The 26,622-nt window shown below is 48.1% G+C and overlaps 1 protein-coding gene across 4 annotated transcripts in view; it reads left to right on the forward strand.

Annotated features, from left to right (window-relative positions):
- Nucleotides 1–26,622, forward strand: part of P2RX5 (purinergic receptor P2X 5) — a 49,096-nt gene that overhangs the window by 18,401 nt on the left and 4,073 nt on the right. The window lies entirely within an intron of this gene.

Here is a 26,622-nt window from a genome sequence, read left to right on the forward strand (position 1 = left end):
GGGAAGTTCTCATGGTTGGGTGTGTGTGTGTATGTAGTCAGAGGAGTACAGTATGAGTGGGAAGGCCTGATGGTTGGTTGCTTGGGTGTGTGTGTGTGTGTGTATTCAGAGGAGAAGAATCTGAGTGCGAAGTCCTGATGGTTGGTTGGGTGTGTGTGTGTGAATTCAGAGGAGAACAGTATGAGTGGGAAGTCCTGATGGTTGTGTGTGTGTGTGTGTGTGTGTGTGTGTGTGTGTGTATTCAGAGGAGAACAACATGATGGGAAGTCCTGATGGTTGGTTGGTTGGGTGTGTGTGTGTGTATTCAGAGGAGAATAACATGAATGGGAAGTCCTGATGGTTGGTTGGTTGGGTGTGTGTGTGTGTGTATTCAGAGGAGGAGAACAGCATGAGTGGGAAGTCCTGATGGTTGGTATGGTGTGTGTGTGTGTGTGTGTGTGTGTGTGTTTGAATTCAGAGGAGAACAGTATGGGAAGTTCTGATGGTTGGGTGGGTGTGTGTATGTAGTCAGAGGAGAACAGTATGAGTGGGAAGGCCTGATGGTTGGTTGCTTGGGTGTGTGTGTGTGTGTGTGTGTGTGTGTGTGTGTGTGTGTGAGAGAATTCAGAGGAGGAGAGTCTGAGTGGGAAGTCCTGATGGTTGGTTGGTTGGGTGTGTGTGTGTGTGTGTGTGTGTGTGTGTGTGAATTCAGTGGCGAACAGTATGAGTGGGAACTGCTGATGTTTCTGTGTGTGTGTGTGAGTGTGTGTGTGTGTGTATTCAGTGAAGAGTGAGTGCGACGTCCTGATGGTTGGTTGATTGGGGGGGTGTGCGTGTGTTTGTGTGTGTGAATTCAGAGGAGAAGAGTCTGAGTGGGAAGTCCTAATGGTTGGTATGCTGTATGTGTGTGTGTGTGTGTGTGTGTGTGTGAATTCAGAGGTGAACAGTATGAGTGCGACGTCCTGATGGTTGGTTGGTTGGTTGTATGTGTGTGTGTGTATTCAGAGGAGGAGAACAGCATGAGTGGGAAGTCCTGATGGTTGTTTGGATGGGTGTGTGTGTATTCAGAGGAGAACAACGTGATGGGAAGTCCTGATGATTGGTTGATTGGGTGTGTGTGTGTGTGTGTTTTCAGAGAACAACATGAATGGGAAGTCCTGATGGTTGGTTGGTTGGGTGTGTTTGTATGTATTCAGAGGAGGAGAACAGTATGAGTGGGAAGTCCTGATGGTTGGTATGCTGTGTGTGTGTGTGTATTCAGAGGAGGAGAGTCTGAGTGGGTAGTCCTGATGGTTGGTTGGTTGTGTGTGTGTGTGTGTGTGTGTGTGTGTGTGTGTGTGTGTGAATTCAGAGGAGGAGAGTCTGAGTGGGAAGTCCTGATGGTTGGTTGGTTGGGTGTGTGTGTGTGTGTGTGTGTGTGTGTGTGTGAATTCAGTGTCGAACAGTATGAGTGGGAACTCCTGATGTTTCTGTGTGTGTGTGTGTGTGTGTGTATATTCAGAGGAGAACAACATGATGGGAAGTCCTGATGGTTGGTCGGTTGGGTGTGTGTGTGTGTATTCAGAGGAGAACAACACGAATGGGAAGTCCTGATGGCTGGTTGGTTGTGTGTGTGTGTATGTATTCAGAGGAGGAGAACAGTATGAGTGGGAATTCCTCATGGTTGGGTGTGTGTGTGTGTGTGTGTGTGTGTGTGTGTGTGTGTATTCAGAGGAGAACAACATGAATAGGAAGTCCTGATGGTTGGTTGGTTGGGTGTGTGTGTATGTATTCAGAGGCGGAGAACAGTATGATTGGGAATTCCTGATGGTTGGTTGGTTCGGTGTGTGTGTGTGTGTGTGTGTGAGTGGGAAGTCCTGATGGTTGGTATGCTCTGTGTGTGTGTGTGTGTGTGTGTGTGTGTATTCAGAAGAGGAGAGTCTGAGTGGGAAGTTCTGATGGTTGGTTGATAGGTTGGGTGTGTGTGTGTATTCAGAGGAGAACAGCATTGAGTGGGAATTCCTCATGGTTTGGTGTGTCTGTGTGTGTGTATGCAGAGAACAACATGAATAGGAAGTCCTGATGGTTGCTTGGTTGGGTGTGTGTGTATGTATTCAGAGGAGGAGAACAGTATGAGTGGGAAGTCCTGATGGTTGGGTGTGTGTGTGTGTATTCAGAGGAGGAGAACAGTATGAGTGGAAAGTCCTGATGGTTGGTTGGTTGGTTGGGTTTGTGGGTGTGTCTGTGTGAATTCAGTGGAGAACAGTATGAGTAGGAAGTCTTGATGGTTGGGTGTGTGTGTGTATATATTCAGAGGAGGAGAAGAGTATGAGTGGGAAGTTCTGATGGTTGGTTGGTTGGTTGGGTGTGTGTGTGTGGGGGTGTGTATACAGAGGAGAACAACATGAACAGGAAGTCCTGATGGTTCGTTCGTTGGGTGTGTGTGTATATATTCAGAGGAGGAGAACAGTATGAGTGGGAAGTCCTGATGGTTGGTATGCTGTGTGTGTGTTTGTGTGTGTGTGTGTGTATTCAGAGGAGGAGAGTCTGAGTGGGAAGTCCTGACGGTTGCTTGTGTGTGTGTGTGTGTGTGTGTGTGAATTCAGAGGAGGAGAACAGTACGAGTGGGAAGTCCTGATGGTTGGTTGGTTGTGTGTGTGTGTGTGTGAATTCAGAGAACAGTATGGGAAGTTCTGATGGTTGGGTGTGTGTGTGTATGTAGTCAGAGGAGAACAGTATGAGTGGGAAGTCCTGATGGTTGGTTGGTTGTGTGTGTGTGTGTGTGTGTGTGTGTGTGTGTGAATTCAGAGGAGAACAGTATGGGAAGTTCTGATGGTTGGGTGTGTGTGTGTATGTAGTCAGAGGAGAACAGTATGAGTGGGAAGTCCTGATGGTTGGTTGGTTGGGTGTGTGTGTGTGTGTGTATTCAGAGAAGGAGAACAGTACGAGTGGGAAGTCCTGATGGTTGGGTGTGTGTGTCTGTATTCAGAGGAGAACAGTATGAGTGGAAAGTCCTGATGGTTGGTTGGTTGGTTGGGTATGTGGGTGTGTCTGTGTGAATTCAGTGGAGAACAGTATGAATAGGAAGTCTTGATGGTTGGGGGTGTGTGTGTATATATTCAGAGGAGGAGAAGAGTATGAGTGGGAAGTTCTGATGGTTGGTTCATTGGGTGTGTGTGTGTGTGTGTGTGTGTATTCAGAGGAGAACAACATGAATGGGAAGTCCTGATGGTTGGTTGCTTGGGTGTGTGTATATGTATTCAGAGGAGGCGAACAGTATGAGTGGGAAGTCCTGATGGTTGGTTCATTGGGTGTGTGTGTGTGTGTGTGTGTGTGTGTGTATTCAGAGGAGAACAACATGAATGGGAAGTCCTGATGGTTGGTTGGTTGGGTGTTTGTGTATATATTCAGAGGAGGAGAACTGTATGAGTGGGAAGTCCTGATGGTTTGTATGCTGTGTGTGTGTTTGTGTGTGTGTGTGTGTGTGTGTGAATTCAGAGGAGAACAACATGAATGGGAAGTCCTGATGGTTGGTTGGTTAGGTGTGTGTATGTATTCAGAGGAGGAGAACAGTATGAGTGGGAAGTCCTGATGGTTGGTATGCTGTGTGTGTGTGTGTGTGTGTGTGTGTGTGTGTGTGTGTATTTAGTGAAGAGTGAGTGCGACGTCCTGATGGTTGGTTGATTGGGGGGGTGTGCGTGTGTGTGTGTGTGAATTCAGAGGAGAAGAGTCTGAGTGGGAAGTCCTGATGGTTGGTATGCTGTATGTGTGTGTGTGTGTGTGTGTGTGTGTGTGAATTCAGAGGCGAACAGTATGAGTGCGACGTCCTGATGGTTGGTTGGTTGGTTGTATGTGTGTGTGTGTATTCAGAGGAGGAGAACAGCATGAGTGGGAAGTCCTGATGGTTGTTTGGATGGGTGTGTGTGTGTGTGTATTCAGAGGAGAACAACGTGATGGGAAGTCCTGATGATTGGTTGATTGGGTGTGTGTGTGTGTGTTTTCAGAGGAGAACAACATGAATGGGAAGTCCTGATGGTTGGTTGGTTGGGTGTGTGTGTATGTATTCAGAGGAGGAGAACAGTATGAGTGGGAAGTCCTGATGGTTGGTATGCTGTGTGTGTGTGTGAATTCAGAGGAGGAGAGTCTGAGTGGGAAGTCCTGATGGTTGGTTGGTTGGGTGTGTGTGTGTGTGTGTGTGTGTGAATTCAGTGTCGAACAGTATGAGTGGGAACTCCTGATGTTTCTGTGTGTGTGTGTGTGTGTGTGTATATTCAGAGGAGAACAACATGATGGGAAGTCCTGATGGTTGGTCGGTTGGGTGTGTGTGTGTGTATTCAGAGGAGAACAACACGAATGGGAAGTCCTGATGGCTGGTTGGTTGTGTGTGTGTGTATGTATTCAGAGGAGGAGAACAGTATGAGTGGGAATTCCTCATGGTTGGGTGTGTGTGTGTGTGTGTGTGTGTGTGTATTCAGAGGAGAACAACATGAATAGGAAGTCCTGATGGTTGCTTGGTTGGGTGTGTGTGTATGTATTCAGAGGAGGAGAACAGTATGAGTGGGAAGTCCTGATGGTTGGGTGTGTGTGTGTGTATTCAGAGGAGGAGAACAGTATGAGTGGAAAGTCTTGATGGTTGGTTGGTTGGTTGGGTTTGTGGGTGTGTCTGTGTGAATTCAGTGGAGAACAGTATGAGTAGGAAGTCTTGATGGTTGGGTGTGTGTGTGTATATATTCAGAGGAGGAGAAGAGTATGAGTGGGAAGTTCTGATGGTTGGTTGGTTGGTTGGGGGTGTGTGTGTGGGGGTGTGTATACAGAGGAGAACAACATGAATAGGAAGTCCTGATGGTTGGTTCGTTGGGTGTGTGTGTATATATTCAGAGGAGGAGAACAGTATGAGTGGGAAGTCCTGATGGTTGGTATGCTGTGTGTGTGTTTGTGTGTGTGTGTGTGTATTCAGAGGAGGAGAGTCTGAGTGGGAAGTCCTGACGGTTGCTTGTGTGTGTGTGTGTGTGTGTGTGTGTGAATTCAGAGGAGGAGAACAGTACGAGTGGGAAGTCCTGATGCTTGGTTGGTTGTGTGTGTGTGTGTGTGTGTGTGTGTGAATTCAGAGGAGAACAGTATGGGAAGTTTTGATGGTTGGGTGTGTGTGTGTATGTAGTCAGAGGAGAACAGTATGAGTGGGAAGGCCTGATGGTTGGTTGCTTGGGTGTGTGTGTGTTTGAATTCAGTGGCGAACAGTATGAGTGGGAAGTCCTGATGGTTGGTTGGTTGGTTGGTTGGTTGGGTGTGTGTGTGTGTGTGTGTGTGTATTCAGAGGAGAACAATATGAATAGGAAGTCCTGATGGTTGGTTGGTTGGTTGGGTGTGTGTGTATATATTCAGAGGAGGAGAACAGTATGAGTGGGAATTCCTGATGGTTGGTTGGTTGGTTGGGTGGGTGGGTGGGTGGGTGTGTGTGTGTGAGTGGGAAATCCTGATGGTTGGTATGCTGTGTGTGTGTGTGTGTATTCAGAGGAGAGTCTGAGTGGGAAATTCTGATGGTTGGTTGGTTGGGGGTGTGTGTGTATTCAGAGGAGGAGAACAGTATGAGTGGAAAGTCCTGATGGTTGGTTGGTTGGTTGGGTGTGTGTGTGTGTCTGTGTGAATTCAGTGGAGAACAGTATGAGTAGGAAGTCCTGATGGTTGGTTGGTTGGGTGTGTGTGTGTGTGTATTCAGAGGAGGAGAACAGTATGAGTGGGAAGTCCTGATGGTTGGCTGGTTGGGTGTGTGTGTGTGTGTGTTTGTGTGTGTATTCAGAGGAGGAGAACAGCATGTGTGGGAAGTCTTGAGCATTGGTTGGGGGTGTGTGTGTGTGTGTGTGTGTTTATTCAGAGGATAACAGTATGATTGGGAAGTGTTGATGGTTGGGTGTGTGTGTGTATGTATTCAGAGGAGGAAAAGAGTATGAGTGGGAAGTTCTGATGGTTGGTTGGTTGGTTGGGTGTGTGTGTGTGTGTGTGTGTGTGTGTGTGTGTGTATTCAGAGGAGGAGAACAGTACGAGTGGGAAGTCCTGATGGTTGGGTGTGTGTGTGTGTATTCAGAGGAGAAGAGTACGAGTGGGAAGTCCTGATGGTTGGTTGGTTGGTTGGGGGTGTGTGTGTGTGGGTTTGTATACAGAGGAGAACAACATGAATAGGAAGTCCTGATGGTTGGTTGCTTAGGTGTGTGTGTATGTATTCAGAAGAGGCGAACAGTATGAGTGGGAAGTCCTGATGGTTGGTTCGTTGGGTGTGTGTGTGTGTGTGTGTGTGTTTGAATTCAGAGGAGAACAGTATGGGAAGTTCTCATGGTTGGGTGTGTGTGTGTATGTAGTCAGAGGAGTACAGTATGAGTGGGAAGGCCTGATGGTTGGTTGCTTGGGTGTGTGTGTGTGTGTGTATTCAGAGGAGAAGAATCTGAGTGCGAAGTCCTGATGGTTGGTTGGGTGTGTGTGTGTGAATTCAGAGGAGAACAGTATGAGTGGGAAGTCCTGATGGTTGTGTGTGTGTGTGTGTGTGTGTGTGTGTGTGTGTGTGTATTCAGAGGAGAACAACATGATGGGAAGTCCTGATGGTTGGTTGGTTGGGTGTGTGTGTGTGTATTCAGAGGAGAATAACATGAATGGGAAGTCCTGATGGTTGGTTGGTTGGGTGTGTGTGTGTGTGTATTCAGAGGAGGAGAACAGCATGAGTGGGAAGTCCTGATGGTTGGTATGGTGTGTGTGTGTGTGTGTGTGTGTGTGTGTTTGAATTCAGAGGAGAACAGTATGGGAAGTTCTGATGGTTGGGTGGGTGTGTGTATGTAGTCAGAGGAGAACAGTATGAGTGAGAAGGCCTGATGGTTGGTTGCTTGGGTGTGTGTGTGTGTGTTTGTGTGTGTGTGTGTGTGTGTGAGAGAATTCAGAGGAGGAGAGTCTGAGTGGGAAGTCCTGATGGTTGGTTGGTTGGGTGTGTGTGTGTGTGTGTGAATTCAGTGGCGAACAGTATGAGTGGGAACTGCTGATGTTTCTGTGTGTGTGTGTGAGTGTGTGTGTGTGTGTATTCAGTGAAGAGTGAGTGCGACGTCCTGATGGTTGGTTGATTGGGGGGGTGTGCGTGTGTTTGTGTGTGTGAATTCAGAGGAGAAGAGTCTGAGTGGGAAGTCCTAATGGTTGGTATGCTGTATGTGTGTGTGTGTGTGTGTGTGTGAATTCAGAGGTGAACAGTATGAGTGCGACGTCCTGATGGTTGGTTGGTTGGTTGTATGTGTGTGTGTGTATTCAGAGGAGGGGAACAGCATGAGTGGGAAGTCCTGATGGTTGTTTGGATGGGTGTGTGTGTATTCAGAGGAGAACAACGTGATGGGAAGTCCTGATGATTGGTTGATTGGGTGTGTGTGTGTGTGTTTTCAGAGAACAACATGAATGGGAAGTCCTGATGGTTGGTTGGTTGGGTGTGTGTGTATGTATTCAGAGGAGGAGAACAGTATGAGTGGGAAGTCCTGATGGTTGGTATGCTGTGTGTGTGTGTGTATTCAGAGGAGGAGAGTCTGAGTGGGTAGTCCTGATGGTTGGTTGGTTGTGTGTGTGTGTGTGTGTGTGTGTGTGTGTGTGTGTGAATTCAGAGGAGGAGAGTCTGAGTGGGAAGTCCTGATGGTTGGTTGGTTGGGTGTGTGTGTGTGTGTGTGTGTGTGTGTGTGAATTCAGTGTCGAACAGTATGAGTGGGAACTCCTGATGTTTCTGTGTGTGTGTGTGTGTGTGTGTGTATATTCAGAGGAGAACAACATGATGGGAAGTCCTGATGGTTGGTCGGTTGGGTGTGTGTGTGTGTATTCAGAGGAGAACAACACGAATGGGAAGTCCTGATGGCTGGTTGGTTGTGTGTGTGTGTATGTATTCAGAGGAGGAGAACAGTATGAGTGGGAATTCCTCATGGTTGGGTGTGTGTGTGTGTGTGTGTGTGTGTGTGTGTATTCAGAGGAGAACAACATGAATAGGAAGTCCTGATGGTTGGTTGGTTGGGTGTGTGTGTATGTATTCAGAGGCGGAGAACAGTATGATTGGGAATTCCTGATGGTTGGTTGGTTCGGTGTGTGTGTGTGTGTGTGTGTGAGTGGGAAGTCCTGATGGTTGGTATGCTCTCTGTGTGTGTGTGTGTGTGTGTGTGTATTCAGAAGAGGAGAGTCTGAGTGGGAAGTTCTGATGGTTGGTTGATAGGTTGGGTGTGTGTGTGTATTCAGAGGAGAACAGCATTGAGTGGGAATTCCTCATGGTTTGGTGTGTGTGTGTGTGTATGCAGAGAACAACATGAATAGGAAGTCCTGATGGTTGCTTGGTTGGGTGTGTGTGTATGTATTCAGAGGAGGAGAACAGTATGAGTGGGAAGTCCTGATGGTTGGGTGTGTGTGTGTGTATTCAGAGGAGGAGAACAGTATGAGTGGAAAGTCCTGATGGTTGGTTGGTTGGTTGGGTTTGTGGGTGTGTCTGTGTGAATTCAGTGGAGAACAGTATGAGTAGGAAGTCTTGATGGTTGGGTGTGTGTGTGTATATATTCAGAGGAGGAGAAGAGTATGAGTGGGAAGTTCTGATGGTTGGTTGGTTGGTTGGGTGTGTGTGTGGGGGGGTGTGTATACAGAGGAGAACAACATGAATAGGAAGTCCTGATGGTTCGTTCGTTGGGTGTGTGTGTATATATTCAGAGGAGGAGAACAGTATGAGTGGGAAGTCCTGATGGTTGGTATGCTGTGTGTGTGTTTGTGTGTGTGTGTGTGTATTCAGAGGAGGAGAGTCTGAGTGGGAAGTCCTGACGGTTGCTTGTGTGTGTGTGTGTGTGTGTGTGAATTCAGAGGAGGAGAACAGTACGAGTGGGAAGTCCTGATGGTTGGTTGGTTGTGTGTGTGTGTGTGTGAATTCAGAGGAGAACAGTATGGGAAGTTCTGATGGTTGGGTGTGTGTGTGTATGTAGTCAGAGGAGAACAGTATGAGTGGGAAGTCCTGATGGTTGGTTGGTTGGGTGTGTGTGTGTGTGTGTATTCAGAGAAGGAGAACAGTACGAGTGGGAAGTCCTGATGGTTGGGTGTGTGTGTCTGTATTCAGAGGAGAACAGTATGAGTGGAAAGTCCTGATGGTTGGTTGGTTGGTTGGGTATGTGGGTGTGTCTGTGTGAATTCAGTGGAGAACAGTATGAATAGGAAGTCTTGATGGTTGGGGGTGTGTGTGTATATATTCAGAGGAGGAGAAGAGTATGAGTGGGAAGTTCTGATGGTTGGTTGGTTGGTTGGGGGTGTGTGTGTGTGGGTGTGTATACAGAGGAGAACAACATGAATAGGAAGTCCTGATGGTTGGTTGCTTGGGTGTGTGTATATGTATTCAGAGGAGGCGAACAGTATGAGTGGGAAGTCCTGATGGTTGGTTCATTGGGTGTGTGTGTGTGTGTGTGTGTGTATTCAGAGGAGAACAACATGAATGGGAAGTCCTGATGGTTGGTTGGTTGGGTGTTTGTGTATATATTCAGAGGAGGAGAACTGTATGAGTGGGAAGTCCTGATGGTTTGTATGCTGTGTGTGTGTTTGTGTGTGTGTGTGTGTGTGTGTGTGTGAATTCAGAGGAGAACAACATGAATGGGAAGTCCTGATGGTTGGTTGGTTAGGTGTGTGTATGTATTCAGAGGAGGAGAACAGTATGAGTGGGAAGTCCTGATGGTTGGTATGCTGTGTGTGTGTGTGTGTGTGTGTGTGTGTGTGTGTATTTAGTGAAGAGTGAGTGCGACGTCCTGATGGTTGGTTGATTGGGGGGGTGTGCGTGTGTGTGTGTGTGAATTCAGAGGAGAAGAGTCTGAGTGGGAAGTCCTGATGGTTGGTATGCTGTATGTGTATGTGTGTGTGTGTGTGTGTGTGAATTCAGAGGCGAACAGTATGAGTGCGACGTCCTGATGGTTGGTTGGTTGGTTGTATGTGTGTGTGTGTATTCAGAGGAGGAGAACAGCATGAGTGGGAAGTCCTGATGGTTGTTTGGATGGGTGTGTGTGTGTGTGTATTCAGAGGAGAACAACGTGATGGGAAGTCCTGATGATTGGTTGATTGGGTGTGTGTGTGTGTGTTTTCAGAGGAGAACAACATGAATGGGAAGTCCTGATGGTTGGTTGGTTGGGTGTGTGTGTATGTATTCAGAGGAGGAGAACAGTATGAGTGGGAAGTCCTGATGGTTGGTATGCTGTGTGTGTGTGTGTATTCAGAGGAGGAGAGTCTGAGTGAGAAGTCCTGATGGTTGGTTGGTTGTGTGTGTGTGTGTGTGTGTGTGTGTGTGTGTGTGTGTGTGTGAATTCAGAGGAGGAGAGTCTGAGTGGGAAGTCCTGATGGTTGGTTGGTTGGGTGTGTGTGTGTGTGTGTGTGTGTGTGTGAATTCAGTGTCGAACAGTATGAGTGGGAACTCCTGATGTTTCTGTGTGTGTGTGTGTGTGTGTGTATATTCAGAGGAGAACAACATGATGGGAAGTCCTGATGGTTGGTCGGTTGGGTGTGTGTGTGTGTATTCAGAGGAGAACAACACGAATGGGAAGTCCTGATGGCTGGTTGGTTGTGTGTGTGTGTATGTATTCAGAGGAGGAGAACAGTATGAGTGGGAATTCCTCATGGTTGGGTGTGTGTGTGTGTGTGTGTGTGTGTGTATTCAGAGGAGAACAACATGAATAGGAAGTCCTGATGGTTGCTTGGTTGGGTGTGTGTGTATGTATTCAGAGGAGGAGAACAGTATGAGTGGGAAGTCCTGATGGTTGGGTGTGTGTGTGTGTATTCAGAGGAGGAGAACAGTATGAGTGGAAAGTCTTGATGGTTGGTTGGTTGGTTGGGTTTGTGGGTGTGTCTGTGTGAATTCAGTGGAGAACAGTATGAGTAGGAAGTCTTGATGGTTGGGTGTGTGTGTGTATATATTCAGAGGAGAAGAGTATGAGTGGGAAGTTCTGATGGTTGGTTGGTTGGTTGGGGGTGTGTGTGTGGGGGTGTGTATACAGAGGAGAACAACATGAATAGGAAGTCCTGATGGTTGGTTCGTTGGGTGTGTGTGTATATATTCAGAGGAGGAGAACAGTATGAGTGGGAAGTCCTGATGGTTGGTATGCTGTGTGTGTGTTTGTGTGTGTGTGTGTGTATTCAGAGGAGGAGAGTCTGAGTGGGAAGTCCTGACGGTTGCTTGTGTGTGTGTGTGTGTGTGTGTGAATTCAGAGGAGGAGAACAGTACGAGTGGGAAGTCCTGATGGTTGGTTGGTTGTGTGTGTGTGTGTGTGTGTGTGTGTGTGTGAATTCAGAGGAGAACAGTATGGGAAGTTCTGATGGTTGGGTGTGTGTGTGTATGTAGTCAGAGGAGAACAGTATGAGTGGGAAGGCCTGATGGTTGGTTGCTTGGGTGTGTGTGTGTTTGAATTCAGTGGCGAACAGTATGAGTGGGAAGTCCTGATGGTTGGTTGGTTGTGTGTGTGTGTGTGTGTGTGTGTGTGTGTGTGTGTGTGTGTATTCAGAGAAGGAGAACAGTACGAGTGGGAAGTCCTGATGGTTGGTTGGTTGGTTGGGTGTATGGGTGTGTCTGTGTGGATTCAGTGGAGAACAGTATGAATAGGAAGTCTTGATGGTTGGGGGTGTGTGTGTATATATTCAGAGGAAGAGAAGAGTATGAGTGGGAAGTTCTGATGGTTGGTTGGTTAGGTGTGTGTATGTATTCAGAGGAGGAGAACAGTATGAGTGGGAAGTCCTGATGGTTGGTATGCTGTGTGTGTGTGTGTGTGTGTGTGTGTGTGTGTGTGTGTGAATTCAGAGGAGGAGAGTCTGAGTGGGAAGTCCTGATGGTTGGTTGGTTGGGGTTGTGTGTGTGTGTGTGTGTGAATTCAGTGGCGAACAGTATGAGTGGGAACTCCTGATGTTTCTGTGTGTGTGTGTGTGTGTGTGTGTGTGTGTGTATTCAGAGGAGAACAACATGATGGGAAGTCCTGATGGCTAGTTGGTTGGGTGTGTGTGTATGTATTCAGAGGAAGAGAACAGTATGAGTGGGAAGTCCTGATGGTTGGGTGTGTTCGTGTGTGTGTATACAGAGGAGAAGACTCTGAGTGGGAAGTCCTGATGGTTGTGTGTATGTGTGTGTATTCTGAGGCTAACAGTATGAGTGGGAAGTCTTGATGGCTGGGTGTGTGTGTGTGTATTCAGAGGAGGAAAACAGTATGAGTGGGAAGTCCTGATGGTTGGCTGGTTGGGTGTTTGTGTGTGTGTGTGTGTGTGTGTGTGTGTATTCACAGGAGGAGAACATTATGAGTGGGAAATCCTGATGGTTGGTTGGCTGGTTAGGTGTCCTTGTGTGTGTGTGTGTGTATTCAGAGGGTAACAGTATGAGTGGGAATTCTTGATGGTTGGTTGTGTGTGTGTATGTAGTCAGAGGAGAACAGTATGAGTGGCAAGTCTTGATGGTTGGGTGTGTGTGTGTATTCAGAGGATAACAGTATGAGTGGCAAGTCCTGATGGTTGGGTGTGTGTGTGTATTCAGAGGATAACAGTATGAGTGGGAAGTCTTGATGTCTGGGTGTGTGTGTGTGGGTGTGTGTGTGAATTCAGAGGAGAACAGTATGGGAAGCTCTGATGGTTGGGTGTGTGTGTGTATGTAGTCAGAGGAGAACACTATGAGTGGCAAGTCCTGATGGTTGGTTTGTTGGGTGTGTGTGTGTGTGTATTCAGAGAACAGCATGAGTGGGAAGTCCTGATGGTTAGTATGGTGTGTGTGTGTGTGTGTGTGTCTGTGTGTGTGTGTGTGTTTGAATTCAGAGGAGAACAGTATGGGAACTTCTGATGGTTGGGTGTGTGTGTGTATGTAGTCAGAGGAGAACAGTATGAGTGGGAAGGCCTGATGGTTGGTTGCTTGGGTGTGTGTGTGTGTGTGTGTGTGTGTGTGAATTCAGAGGAGGAGAGTGTGAGTGGGAAGTCCTGATGGTTGGTTGGTTGGGTGTGTGTGTGTGTGTGTGTGTGTGAATTCAGTGGCGAACAGTATGAGTGGGAATTCCTGATGTTTCTGTGTGTGTGTGTGTGTGTGTGTGTGTATTCAGAGGAGGAGAACAGCATGAGTGGGAAGTCCTGATGGTTGTTTGGATGGGTGTATGTGTGTGTGTATTCAGAGGAGAACAACGTGATGTGAAGTCCTGATGATTGATTGGTTGGGTGTGTGTGTGTGTGTATTCAGAGGAGAACAACATGAATGGGAAGTCCGGATGGTTGGTTGGTTGGGTGTGTGTGTATGTATTCAGAGGAGGAGAACAGTATGAGTGGGAAGTCCTGATGGTTGGTATGCTGTATGTGTGTGTGTATTCAGAGGAAGAGAACAGTATGAGTGGGAAGTCCTGATGGTTGGGTGTGTGTGTGTGTGTGTGTGTGTGTGTGTGTGTGTGTTTGTATTCAGAGGAGAAGAGTCTGAGTGCGAAGTCCTAATGGTTGGTTGGGTGTGTGTGTGTGTGTGTGTGTGTGTGTGTGTGTGTTTGTATTCAGAGGAGAAGAGTCTGAGTGCGAAGTCCTAATGGTTGGTTGGGTGTGTGTGTGTGTGTGTGTGTGTGTATTCAGAGGAGAACAGCATGAGTGGGAAGTCCTGATGCTTGGCTGGTTGGGTGTGTGTGTGTGTGTGTGTGTGTGTGTGTGTGTGTATTCAGAGGATAACAGTATGAGTGGGAATTCTTGATGGTTGGGTGTGTGTGTGTGTATTCAGAGAACAGTATGAGTGGGAAGTCTTGATGGTTGGGTGTGTGTGTGTGTATTCAGAAGAGGAGAATAGTATGAGTGGAAAGTCCTGATGGTTGGTTGGTTGGTTGGGGGTGTGTGTGTGTGTATTCAGAGGAGGAGAACACTATGAGTGGGAAGTCCTGATGGTTGGCTGGTTGGGTGTGTGTGTCTGTGTGTGTATTCAGAGGAGGAGAACAGCATATGTGGGAAGTATTGAGCGTTGGTTGTGTGTGTGTGTGTGTGTGTGTGTTTGTGTGTTTATTCAGAGGATAACAGTATGAGTGGGAAGTCTTGATGGTTGGGTGTGTGTGTATGTAGTCAGACGAGAACAGTATGAGTGGGAAGGCCTGATGGTTGGTTGCTTGGGTGTGTGTGTGTGTGTGTATTCAGAGGAGCACAGTATGAATGGGAAGTCCTGATGGTTGGGTGTGTGTGGGGGTGTGTATTCAGAGGAGAACAACATGAATAGGAAGTCCTGATGGTTGGTTGCTTGGGAGTGTGTGTATGTATTCAGAGGAGGCGAACAGTATGCGTGAGAAGTCTTGATGGTTGGTTCGTTGGTTGTGTGTGTGTCTGTGTGTGTATTCAGAGGAGGAGAACAACATGAGTGGGAAGTCCTGATGGTTGGTTGGTTGGGTGTGTGTGTTTGTGTGTGTGTATTCAGAGGAGGAGAACAGTATGAGTGGGAAGTCCTGATGGTTGGGTGTGTGTGTGCATTCAGAGGATAACAGTATGAGTGGGAAGTCTTGATGGCTGGGTGTGTGTGTGTGTGTGAATTCAGAGGGGAACAGTATGGGAAGTTCTGATGGTTGGGTGGGTGTGTGTATGTAGTCAGAGGAGAACAGTATGAGTGGCAAGGCCTGATGGTTGGTTGCTTGGGTGTGTGTGTGTGTGTGTGTATTCAGAGGAGAAGAGTCTGAGTGCGAAGTCCTGATGGTTGGTTGGGTGTGTGTGTGTGTGTGTGTGTGTGTGTATTCAGAGGAGAACAGTATGAGTGGGAAGTCTTGATGACTGGGTGTGTGTGTGTGTAATCAGAGGAGGAGAACAGTATGAGTGGAAAGTCCTGAGGGTTGCTTGGTTGGTTGGTTGGGGGTGTGTGTGTGTGTGTTTATTCAGAGGATAACAGTATGAGTGGGAAGGCTTGATGGTCGGGTGTATGTGTGTATGTATTCAGAGGAGGAAAACAGTATGAGTGGGAAGTTCTGATGGTTGGTTGATTGGTTGGGTGTGTGTGTGTATTCAGAGGAGAACAGCATTGAGTGAGAATTCCTGATGGTTGGGTGTGTGTGCGTGTGTGTGAATTCAGAGGAGAACAGTATGAGTGGGAAGTCCTGATGGTTGGTTGGTTGGTTGGTTGGTTGGGTGTGTGTGTGAGTGGGAAGTCCTGATGGTTGGTATGCTGTGTGTGTGTGTGTGTGTGTGTGTGTGTGTGTGTATTCAGAGGAGGAGAGGCTGAGTGGGAAGTCCTGATGGTTGGTTGGTTGGGTGTTGTGTGTGTGTTTGTGTGTGAATTCAGTGGCGAATAGTATGAGTGGGAACTCCTGATGTTTCTCTGTGTGTGTGTGTGTGTGTGTGTGTGTGTGTGTGTGTGTGTGTATTCAGAGGAGAACAACATGATGGGAAGTCCTGATGGTTGGTTGGTTGGGTGTGTGTGTGTGTGTGTGTGTGTGTATTCAGAGGAGAACAACACGAATGGGAAGTCCTGATGGCTGGTTGCTTGGGTGTGTGTATATGTATTCAGAGGAAGAGAACAGTATGAGTGGGAAGTCCTGATGGTTGGTTGGTTGGGTGTGTGTGTGTGTATTCAGAGGAGGAGAACAGTATGAGTGGGAAGTCCTGATGGTTGGTTGGTTGGTTGCTTGCGTGTGTGTGTGTGTGTGTGTGTGTGTGAGTGGGAAGTCCTGATGGTTGGTATGCTCTGTGTGTGTGTGTGTGTGTGTGTGTGTATTCAGAGGAGGAGAGTCTGAGTGGGAAGTTCTGATGGTTGGTTGATTGGTTGGGTGTGTGTTTGTATTCAGAGGAGAACAGCATTGAGTGGGAATTCCTCATGGTTGGGTGTGTGTGTGTGTGTGTGTGTGTGTTCAGAGGAGAACAACATGAATAGGAAGTCCTGATGGTTGGTTGGTTGGGTGTGTGTGTATGTATTCAGAGGAGGAGAACAGTATGAGTGGAAAGTCCTGATGGTTGGTTGCTTGGTTCGGTGTGTGTGTGTGTCTGTGTGAATTCAGTGGAGAACAGTATGAGTAGGAAGTCCTGATGGTTGGCTTGGTGTGTGTGTGTGTGTGTGTGTTTGTGTGTGTATTCAGAGGAGGAGAACAGTACGAGTGGGAAGTCCTGATGGTTGGTTGGTTGGTTGGGTGTGTGGGTGTGAATGTGTCTGTGTAAATTCAGTGGAGAACAGTATGAGTAGGAAGTCTTGATGGTTGGGTGTGTGTGTGTGTATTCAGAGGAGGAGAGGAGTATGAGTGGGAAGTTCTGATGGTTGGTTGGTTGGTTGGGTGTGTGTGTGTGTGTGTGTGTATACAGAGGAGAACAACATGAATAGGAAGTCCTGATGGTAGGTTGCTTGGGTGTGTGTGTATGTATTCAGAGGAGGCAAACAGTATGAGTGGGAAGTCCTGATGGTTGGTTCGTTGGGTGTGTGTGTGTGTGTGTGTGTGTTTGAATTCAGAGGAGAACAGTATGGGAAGTTCTGATGGTTGGGTGGGTGTGTGTATGTAGTCAGAGGAGAACAGTATGAGTGGGAAGGCCTGATGGTTGGCTGGTTGGTTGGGTGTGTGTGTGTGTGTGTGTGTGTGTGTGTGTGTGTGTGTATTCAGAGGAGAACAACATGATGGGAAGTCCTGATGGTTGGTTGGTTGGGTGTGTGTGTGTGTATTCAGAGGAGAACAACATGAATGGGAAGTCCTGATGGCTGGTTGGTTGGGTGTGTGTGTATGTATTCAGAGGAAGAGAACAGTATGAGTGGGAAGTCCTGATGGTTGGGTGTTTTCGTGTGTGTGTATACAGAGGAGAAGAGTCTGAGTGGGAAGTCCTGATGGTTGTGTGTATGTGTGTGTATTCTGAAGATAACAATATGAGTGGGAAGTCTTGATGGCTGGGGGTGTGTGTGTGTGTGTGTGTGTGTGTGTGTGTGTGTATTCAGAGGAGGAAAACAGTATGAGTGGGAAGTCCTGATGGTTGGTTGGTTGGTTGTGTGTGTGTGTGTGTGTGTGTGTGTGTGTGTGTGTGTGAATTCAGAGGAGAACAGCATGAGTGGGAAGTCCTGATGTTTGGGTGTGTGTGTGTGTGTGAATTCAGAGGAGAACAGCATGAGTGGGAAGTCCTCATGGTTGGCTGGTTGGGTGTTTGTGTGTGTGTGTGTGTGTGTGTATGTGTGTATTCAGAGAACAGTATGAGTGGGAAGTCCTGATGGTTGTGTGTGTGTGTGTGTGTGTGTGTGTGTATTCAGAGGAGAAGAGTCTGAGTGGGAAGTCCTGATGGTTGGGTGTGTGTGAGTGTGTGTATTCAGAGGAGGAGAACAGTCTGAGTGGGAAGTCCTGATGGTTGTTTGGTTGGGTGTGTGTGTGTATTCAGAGGAGAAGAGTCTGAGTGGGAAGTCCTGATGGTTGTTTGGGTGTGTGTGTGTGTGTGTGTCTGTGTGAATTCAGTGGTGAACAGTATGAGTGGGAAGTCCTGATATTGGGTGCGTGTGTGTGTATTCAGAGGAGAACAGTATGAGTGGGACGTCTTGATGGTTGGTTGGGTGGGTGGGTGGGTGTGTGTATTCAGAAGGGAAGAGTCTGAGTGGGAAGTCCTGATGGTTGTTTCGGTGTGTGTGTGTGTGTATTCAGAGGAGAACAGTATGAGTGGGAAGTCCGGATGGTTGGCTGGTTGGATGTGTGTGTGTGTATTCAGAGGATAACAGTATGAGTGGGAAGTCTTGATGGCTGGGTGTGTGTGTGTGTTGTGTATTCAGAGAACAGCATGAGTGGGAAGTCCTGATGGTTGGTTGGGAGTGTGTGTGTGTGTGTGTGTGTGTGTGTGTGTGTGTGTGTGTGAATTCAGAGGAGGAGAACAGTATGAGTAGGAAGTCCTGATGGTTGGGGGGGGGTGTGTGTGTGTGTATTCAGAGTAGAACGGTACGAGTGGGAATTCCTGATGGTTGGTGGTGTGTGTGTATTCAGAGGAGCAGAGTCTGAGGTGGAAGTCCTGATGGTTGTTTGGGGGTGTGTGTGTGTGTGTGTGTGTGAATTCATTGGCGAACAGTATGAGTGGGAAGTCCTGATGTTTGTTTGTGTGTGTGTGTATTCAGAGGAGAACAGTATGAATGGGAAGTCTTGATGGTTGGGTGTGTCTGTGTGTAATCAGAGGAGGAGAACACTATGAGTGGCAAGTCCTGATGGTTGGTTGGTTGGGTGTTTGTATGTGTATTCAGAGGAGAACAGTATGAGTGGGAAGTCCTGATAGTTGGCTGGTTGGGGGTGTGTGTGTGTGTATTCAGAGGAGGAGAGTTTGAGTGGGAAGTCCTGTTGGTTGTTTGGATGGGTGTGTGTGTGTGTGTGTATTCAGAGGAGAACAACATGATGGGAAGTCCTGATGATTGCTTGGTTGGGTGTGTGTGTGTGTGTATGTATTCAGAGGAGGAGAACAGTATGAGTGGGAAGTCCTGATGGTTGGTATGCTGTGTGTGTGTGTGTGTGTGTGTGTGTGTGTGTATTCACAGGAGGAGAACATTATGAGTGGGAAATCCTGATGGTTGGTTGGCTGGTTAGGTGTCCTTGTGTGTGTGTGTGTGTATTCAGAGAACAGTATGAGTGGGAAGTCTTGATGTTTGGGTGTGTGTGTGTCTATTCAGAGAACAGTATGAGTGGAAAGTCCTGATGGTTGGTTGGTTGGTTGGGTGTGTGTGTGTGTATTCAGAGGAGGAGAACAGTATGAGTGGGAAGTCCTGATGGTTGGCTGGTTGGTTGTGTGTGTGTGTGTGTGTGTGTTCAGAGGAGGAGAGTCTGAGTGGGAAGTCCTGACGGTTGCTTGGGTGTGTGTGTGTGTGTGTGTGTGTGTGTGTGTGTGTGTGTGTGTGAGTGGGAAGTCCTGATGGTTGGTATGCTCTGTGTGTGTGTGTGTGTGTGTATTCAGAGGAGGAGAGTCTGAGTGGGAAGTTCTGATGGTTGGTTGATTGGTTGGGTGTGTGTGTGTATTCAGAGGAGAACAGCATTGAGTGGGAATTCCTCATGGTTGGGTGTGTGTGTGTGTGTGTGTATGCAGAGGAGAACAACATGAATAGGAAGTCCTGATGGTTGGTTGGTTGGGTGTGTGTGTATGTATTCAGAGGAGGAGAACAGTATGAGTGGGAAATCCTGATGCTTGGTTGGTTGGTTGGTTGGGTGTGTGTGTGTGTGGGGGGGTGTGTATTCAGAGGAGAACAACATGAATGGGAAGTCCTGATGGTTGGTATGCTGTGTGTGTGTTTGTGTGTGTGTGTGTGTATTCAGAGGAGGAGAGTCTGAGTGGGAAGTCCTGACGGTCGCTTGTGTGTGTGTGTGTGTGTGTGTGTGTGAATTCAGATGAGAACAGTATGGGAAGTTCTGATGGTTGGGTGTGTGTGTGTATGTAGTCAGAGGAGAACAGTATGAGTGGGAAGTCCTGATGGTTGGTTGGGTGTGTGTGTGTGAATTCAGAGGAGAACAGTATGAATGGGAAGTCCTGATGGTTGTGTGTGTGTGTGTGTGTGTGTGTGTGTGTGTGTGTATTCAGAGGAGAACGGCATGAGTGGGAAGTCCTGATGGTTGGTTGGTTGGGTGTGTGTATGTGTGTGTGTGTGAATTCAGTGGCGAATAGTATGAGTGGGAAGTCCTGATGTTTGGGTGTGTGTGTGTATTCAGAGGAGAACAACATGATGGGAAGTCCTGATGGTTGGTTGGTTGGGTGTGTGTGTGTGTATTCAGAGGAGAATAACATGAATGGGAAGTCCTGATGGTTGGTTGGTTGGGTGTGTGTGTATGTATTCAGAGGAGGAGAACAGTATGAGTGGGAAGTCCTGATGGTTGGTTGGTTGCTTGCTTGCGTGTGTGTCTGTGTGTGAGTGGGAAGTCCTGATGGTTGGTATGCTCTGCGTGTGTGTGTGTGTGTGTGTATTCAGAGGAGAGTCTGAGTGGGAAGTTCTGATGGTTGGTTGATTGGTTGGGTGTGTGTTTGTATTCAGAGGAGAACAGCATTGAGTGGGAATTCCTCATGGTTGGGTGTATGTGTGTGTGTGTGTGTGTGTGTATTCAGAGGAGAACAACATGAATAGGAAGTCCTGATGGTTGGTTGGTTGGGTGTGTGTGTATGTATTCAGAGGAGGAGAACAGTATGAGTGGGAAGTCCTGATGGTTGGTTGGTTGGCTGGTTGGGTGTGTGTGTGTGTGTGTTTGTGTGTGTGTGTGTGAGTGGGAAGTCCTGATGGTTGGTATGCTGTGTGTGTGTGTGTGTGTGTGTGTGTGTGTTCAGAAGAGGAGAGTCTGAGTGGGAAGTTCTGGTGTTTCGTTGGTTGGTTGGGTGTGTGTGTGTATTCAGAGGAGAACAGCATGAGTGGGAAGTCCTGATGATTGGTTGGTTGGGTGTGTGTGTGTGTGTGTATTCAGAAGAGGAGAACAGTATGAGTGGGACGTCCTCATGGTTGGTTGGCTGGTTGTGTGTGTGTGTGTGTATTCAGAGAACAGTATGAGTGGGAAGTCTTGATGGTTGGGGGTGTGTGTGTGTGTGTATTCAGAGGAGAACATTATGAATGGGAAATCCTGATGGTTGGTTGGCTGGTTAGGTGTCTGTGTGTGTGTGTGTGTGTGTGTATTCAGAGAACAGTATGAGTGGGAAGTCTTGATGGTTGGGTGGGTGGTTGGGTGTGTGTGTGTGTGTGTGTGTGTGTGTGTGAATTCAGAGGAGGAGAACAGTACGAGTGTGAAGTCCTGATGGTTGGGTGTGTGTGTGTGGTGTGTGTGTATTCAGAGGATAACAGTATGAGTGGGAAGTCTTGATGGCTGGGTTTGTGTTTGTGTATTCAGAGGAGGAGAAGAGTACGAGTGGGGAGTCCTGATGGTTGGGTGTGTGTGTGTGTGTGTGTGTGTGTGTGTGTGTGTGTGTGTGTGTGTATTCAGAGGACAGCAGCATGTGTGGGAAGTCATGGTGGTTGGTTGGTTGGGTGTGTGTATGTGTGTGTGTGTGTGTGTGTGTGTGTGTGTATTCAGAGGAGAGCAGCATGTGTGGGAAGTCATGGTGGTTGGTTGGTTGGGTGTGTGTATGTGTGTGTGTGTGTGTGTGTATTCAGAGGAGAACAGTATGAGTGTGAAGTCTTGATGGCTGGGTGTGTGTGTGTGTGTGTGTGTGTGTGTGTGTGTGTGTAGTCAGAGGAGAACAGTATGAGTGTGAAGTCTTGATGGCTGGGTGTGTGTGTGTGTGTGTGTGTGTGTGTGTGTGTGTGTGTAGTCAGAGGAGGAGAACATTATGACTGGGAAATCCTGATGGTTGGTTGGCTGGTTAGGCGTCTGTGTGTGTGTGTGTGTGTGTGTGTGTGTGTGTGTGTGTGTGTATTCAGAGGAGAACAGTATGAGTGGGAAGTGTTGATGGCTGGGTGTGTGTGTGTGTGTGTGTGTGTGTGTGTGTGTGTATAGTCAGAGGAGGAGAACATTATGATTGGGAAATCCTGATGGTTGGCTGGTTGGGTGTGTGTGTGTGTGTGTATTCAGGAGAACAGTATGAGTGGGAAGTCTTGATGGTTGGGTGTGTGTGTGTATAATCAGAGGAGGAGAACACGATGAGTGGAAAGTCCTGATGGTTGGCTGGTTAGGTGTGTGTATGTGTATTCAGAAGAGAACAGTATGAGTGGAAAGTCCTGATGGTTGGCTGGTAGGGTGTGTGTGTGTGTATTCAGAGGAGAAGAGTCTGAGTTGGAAGTCCTGATGGTTGGTTGGTTGCTTGGGTGTGTGTGTGTTTGTGTATTCAGAGGAGGAGAACAGTACGAGTGGGAAGTCCTGATGTTTGGGTGTGTCTGTGTGTATTCAGAGGAGGAGAACAGTATGAGTGGACAGTCCTGATGGTTGGTTGGTTGGTTGGCTGGGGGTGTGTGTGTGTGTGTTTATTCAGAGGATAACAGTATGAGTGGGAAGGCTTGATGGTCGGGTGTATGTGTGTATGTATTCAGAGGAGGAAAACAGTATGAGTGGGAAGTTCTGATGGTTGGTTGGTTGGTTGGTTGTGTGTGTGTGTGTGTGTGTGTGTGTGTGTGTGTGTGTGTGTGTGTGTGTATTCAGAGGAGAACAACATGAATAGGAAGTCCTGATGGTTGGGTGTGTGTGTGTGTGTGTTTGTATTCAGAGGAGAAGAGTGAGTGCGAAGTCCTAATGGTTGGTTGGTTGGTTGGTTGTGTGTGTGTGTGTGTGTATTCAGAGGAGAACAGCATGAGTGGGAAGTCCTGATGGTTGGCTGGTTGGGTGTTTGTGTGTGTGTGTGTGTGTGTGTATTCACAGGAGGAGAACATTATGAGTGGGAAATCCTGATGGTTGGTTGGCTGGTTAGGTGTCCTTGTGTGTGTGTATGTGTATTCAAAGGGTAACAGTATGAGTGGGAATTCTTGATGGTTGGGTGTGTGTGTGTGTATTCAGAGAACAGTATGAGTGGGAAGTCTTGATGGTTGGGTGTGTGTGTGTATATTCAGAGGAGGAGAGCCTGAGTGGGAAGTTCTGATGGTTGGTTGGTTGGTTGGGTGTGTGTGTGTATTCAGAGGAGAACAGCATTGAGTGGGAATTCCTGATGGTTGGGTATGTGTGTGTGTGTGTGAATTCAGAGGAGAACAGTATGAGTGGGAAGTCCTGATGGTTGGTTGGGTGTGTGTGTGTGTGTGTGTGTGTGTATTCAGAGGAGGAGAACAGCATGAGTGGGAAGTCCTGATGGTTGGTTGGCTGGTTGGGTGTGTGTGTGTGTATTCAGAGGATAACAGTATGAGTGGGAAGTCTTGATGGTTGGGTGTGTGTGTGTGTATTCAGAGAACTGTATGAGTGGGAAGTCTTGATGGTTGGGTGTGTGTGTGTGTGTGTGTGTATTCAGAGGAGAACAGTATGAGTGGGAAGTCTTGATGGTTGGGTGTGTGTGTGTGTAATCAGAGGAGGAGAACACTATGAGTGGAAAGTCCTGATGGTTGCTTGGTTGGGTGTGTGTATGTGTATTCAGAGGAGAACAGTATGAGTGGGAAGTCCTGATGGTTGGCTGGTTGGGTGTGTGTGTGTGTGTGTATTCAGGAGAACAGTATGAGTGGGAAGTCTTGATGGTTGGGTGTGTGTGTGTATAATCAGAGGAGGAGAACACGATGAGTGGAAAGTCCTGATGGTTGGCTGGTTGGGTGTGTGTATGTGTATTCAGAAGAGAACAGTATGAGTGGAAAGTCCTGATGGTTGGCTGGTAGGGTGTGTGTGTGTGTATTCAGAGGAGAAGAGTCTGAGTTGGAAGTCCTGATGGTTGGTTGGTTGCTTGTGTGTGTGTGTGTTTGTGTATTCAGAGGAGGAGAACAGTACGAGTGGGAAGTCCTGATGTTTGGGTGTGTCTGTTTGTATTCAGAGGAGGAGAACAGTATGAGTGGAAAGTCCTGATGGTTGGTTGGTTGGTTGGTTGGGTGTGTGTGTGTGTGTGTGTGTGTGTGTGTGTGTGTGTGTGTGTGTATTCAGAGGAGAACAGCATTGAGTGGGAAGTCCTGATGGTTGGTTGGTTGGGTGCGTGTGTGTGTGTGTGTGAATTCAGAGAACAGTATGAGTGGGAAGTCCTGATGGTTGGGTGTGTGTGTGTGGGTGTGTATTCAGAGGAGAACAACATGAATAGGAAGTCATGATGGTTGGTTGCTTAGGTGTGTGTGTATGTATTCAGAGGAGGAAAACAGTATGAGTGGGAAGTTCTGATGGTTGGTTGGTTGGTTGGTTGGTTGGTTGGTTGGTTGGTTCGTTGGTTGGTTGTGTGTGTGTGTGTGTGTGTGTATTCAGAGGAGAACAGCATTGAGTGGGAAGTCGTGATGGTTGGTTGGTTGGGTGCGTGTGTGTGTGTGTGTGTGTGTATTCAGAGGAGAACAGCATGAGTGGGAAGTCCCGATGGTTGGTATGGTGTGGGGGTGTGTGTGTGTGTGTATTCAGAGGAAGAGAACAGTACAAGTGGGAAGTTCTGATGGTTGGGTGTGTGTGTGTGTATTCAGAGGAGGAGAACAGCATGAGTGGGAAGTCCTGATGGTTGGTATGGTGTGTGTGTGTGTGTGTGTGTGTGTGTGTATTCAGAGGAGAAGAGTCTGAGTGGGAAATCCTGATGGTTGTGTGTGTGTGTGTGTGAATTCAGTGGCGAACAGTATGAGTGGGAAGTCCTGATGTTTTGGGGTGTTTGTGTGTGTGTGTGTATTCAGAGGAGAAGAACATGAATGGGAAGTCCTGATGGTTGGTTGGTTGGGTGTGTGTGTGTGTGAATTCAGAGGAAAACAGCGTGAGTGGGAAGTCCTGATGGTTGGTTGGTTGGGTGTGTGTGTGTGTGTGTGTGTGTGTGTGTGTGTGAATTCAGAGGAGAACAGTATGGGAAGTTCTGATGGTTGGGTGTGTGTGTGTGTGTATGTAATCAGAGGAGAACAGTATGAGTGGGAAGTCCTGATCGTTGGTTGGTTGGGTGTGTGTGTGTGTGTATTCAGAGGAGGAGAACAGTATGAGTGGGAAGTCCTGATGGTTGGCTGGTTGGGTGTGTGTGTGTGTGTGTTTGTGTGTGTATTCAGAGGAGGAGAACAGCATGTGTGGGAAGTCTTGAGCATTGGTTGGGGGTGTGTGTGTGTGTGTGTTTATTCAGAGGATAACAGTATGATTGGGAAGTGTTGATGGTTGGGTGTGTGTGTGTATGTATTCAGAGGAGGAAAAGAGTATGAGTGGGAAGTTCTGATGGTTGGTTGGTTGGTTGGGTGTGTGTGTGTGTGTGTGTGTGTGTGTGTGTGTATTCAGAGGAGGAGAACAGTACGAGTGGGAAGTCCTGATGGTTGGGTGTGTGTGTGTGTGAATTCAGAGGAGAACAGCATGAATGGGACGTCCTGATGGTTGGTTGGTTGGGTGTGTGTGTGTGTGTGTGTGTGTGTGTGTGTGTGTGTGTGTGTGTATTCAGAGGAGAAGAGTCTGAATGGGAAGTCCTGATGGTTGTTTGGGTGGGTGTGTGTGTGTGTGAATTGAGTGGTGGACAGTATGAGTGGGAAGTCCTGATGTTTGGGGTGTGTGTGTGTGTGTGTGTGTGTATTCAGAGGAGAACAACATGAATGGGAAGTCCTGATGGTTGGTTGGTTGGGTGTGTGTGTATGTATTCAGAGGAGGAGAACAGTATGAGTGGGAAGTCCTGATCGTTGGTTGGTTGGTCGGTTGGGTGTGTGTGTGTGTGTGTGTATTCAGAGGAGGAGAACAGCCTGAGTGGGAAGTCCTGATGGTTGGTATGGTGTGTGTGTGTGTGTGTGAATTCAGAGGAGAACAGTATGAGTGGGAAGTCCTGATGGTTGGTATGCTGTGTGCGTGTGTGTGTGTGCGTATTCAGAAGAGAGCAGCATGAGTGGGAAGTCCTGACGGTTGGTTGGTTGGTTGGGTGTGTGTGTGTGTGTATTCAGAGGAGAACAGTATGAGTGGGAAGTCCTGATGGTTGGTTGGTTGGGTGTGTGTGTGTGTGTGTATTCAGAGGAGAACAGTCTGAGTGGGACGTCCTGATGGTTGGTTGGGGGTGTGTGTGTGTGTGAATTCAGAGGAGAACAGTATGAGTGGCAAGTCCTGATGGTGTCTCTGTGTGTGTGTGTGTGTGTGTGTGTGTGTGTATTCAGAGGAGAACAGCATTAGTGGGAAGTCTTGATGGTTGTTTGGGTGTTTGTGTGTGTGTCTGTGTGTATTCAGAAGAGAGCAGCATGAGTGGGAAGTCCTGATGGTTGGTTGGTTGGTTGGGTATGTGTGTGTGTGTGTGTGTGTGTGTGAATTCAGTGGCGAACAGTATGAGTTGGAAGTCCTGATGTTTGGATGTGTGTGTGTGTGTGTGTGTGTGTGTGTGTGTGAGAATTCAGAGGAGAACAGTATGAGTGGGAAGTCCTGATGGTTGGGTGGGTGTGTGTGTGTGTGTGTATTCAGAGGAGAACAACATGAATGGGAAGTCCTGATGGTTGGTTGGTTGGGTGTGTGTGTATGTATTCAGAGGACGAGAACAGTATGAGTGGGAAGTCCTGATGGTTGGTTGGTTGGTTGGGTATGTATGTGTGTGGGTATGTGGCTGTGCTGATAGGTGACCTGCAGGCTACCCTTCCCTGAGCACTGCCCAGAATCCCTGGGCAGGCTGGCACTTTCTGTAGACCTGACCACAACCTGGCATGGGAGGGAGCCCTGGCTGAGTCAGGAGGCAGCCCTCGGGCCTGCTCTGCTTCCCTGGCTCACTATGTGCCCCTGAGCATGTGCCTGGCCCTTGCTGGGCCTGTTTTCCCTTTTGTTCTGGGGGACTGGACACAGGGGAACCTCCAACTCAGTGAATAGGGTTCCCTGACTCTCCTCTTGTCAACTATGTGAAAGGCGTTCACTGACCTGGGGCTGGCTCCCCTCTGCTTCGAGCTTCCGTTCTCTGCTGACTCAGCGATTGGCAGCCTCCAGTGGGGAGCTGGGCCTGGGCAGGGAAAGAAAGCAGTGAGCCAGCATGGAGAGGGAAGGCAAAGGATGCAGAGGAGTGAGGAAAGAAAGATGGAGAGGCTGGGAGATCTGCTGGGGTAGGCCTGTGCCAGCAGCTGCCCACCTGCTCCCCGACTGTCACTTCCTGGGTGCTCACCTGAGCTCCTTCACCTGCAAGAGGAAAGAGCGGTTGCCCTGCTGGTCTTGGCCAGCCTCACCTCTTGCTGTGGGGCCGCAGTGGCTGCTCATTGCTGGGCCAGCTCCAGAGGCCATGGCCTGAGCG

Source organism: Kogia breviceps, chromosome 19 (genome assembly GCF_026419965.1).
Source record: "Kogia breviceps isolate mKogBre1 chromosome 19, mKogBre1 haplotype 1, whole genome shotgun sequence".
In the NCBI taxonomy this organism is placed as follows: domain Eukaryota; kingdom Metazoa; phylum Chordata; class Mammalia; order Artiodactyla; family Physeteridae; genus Kogia; species Kogia breviceps.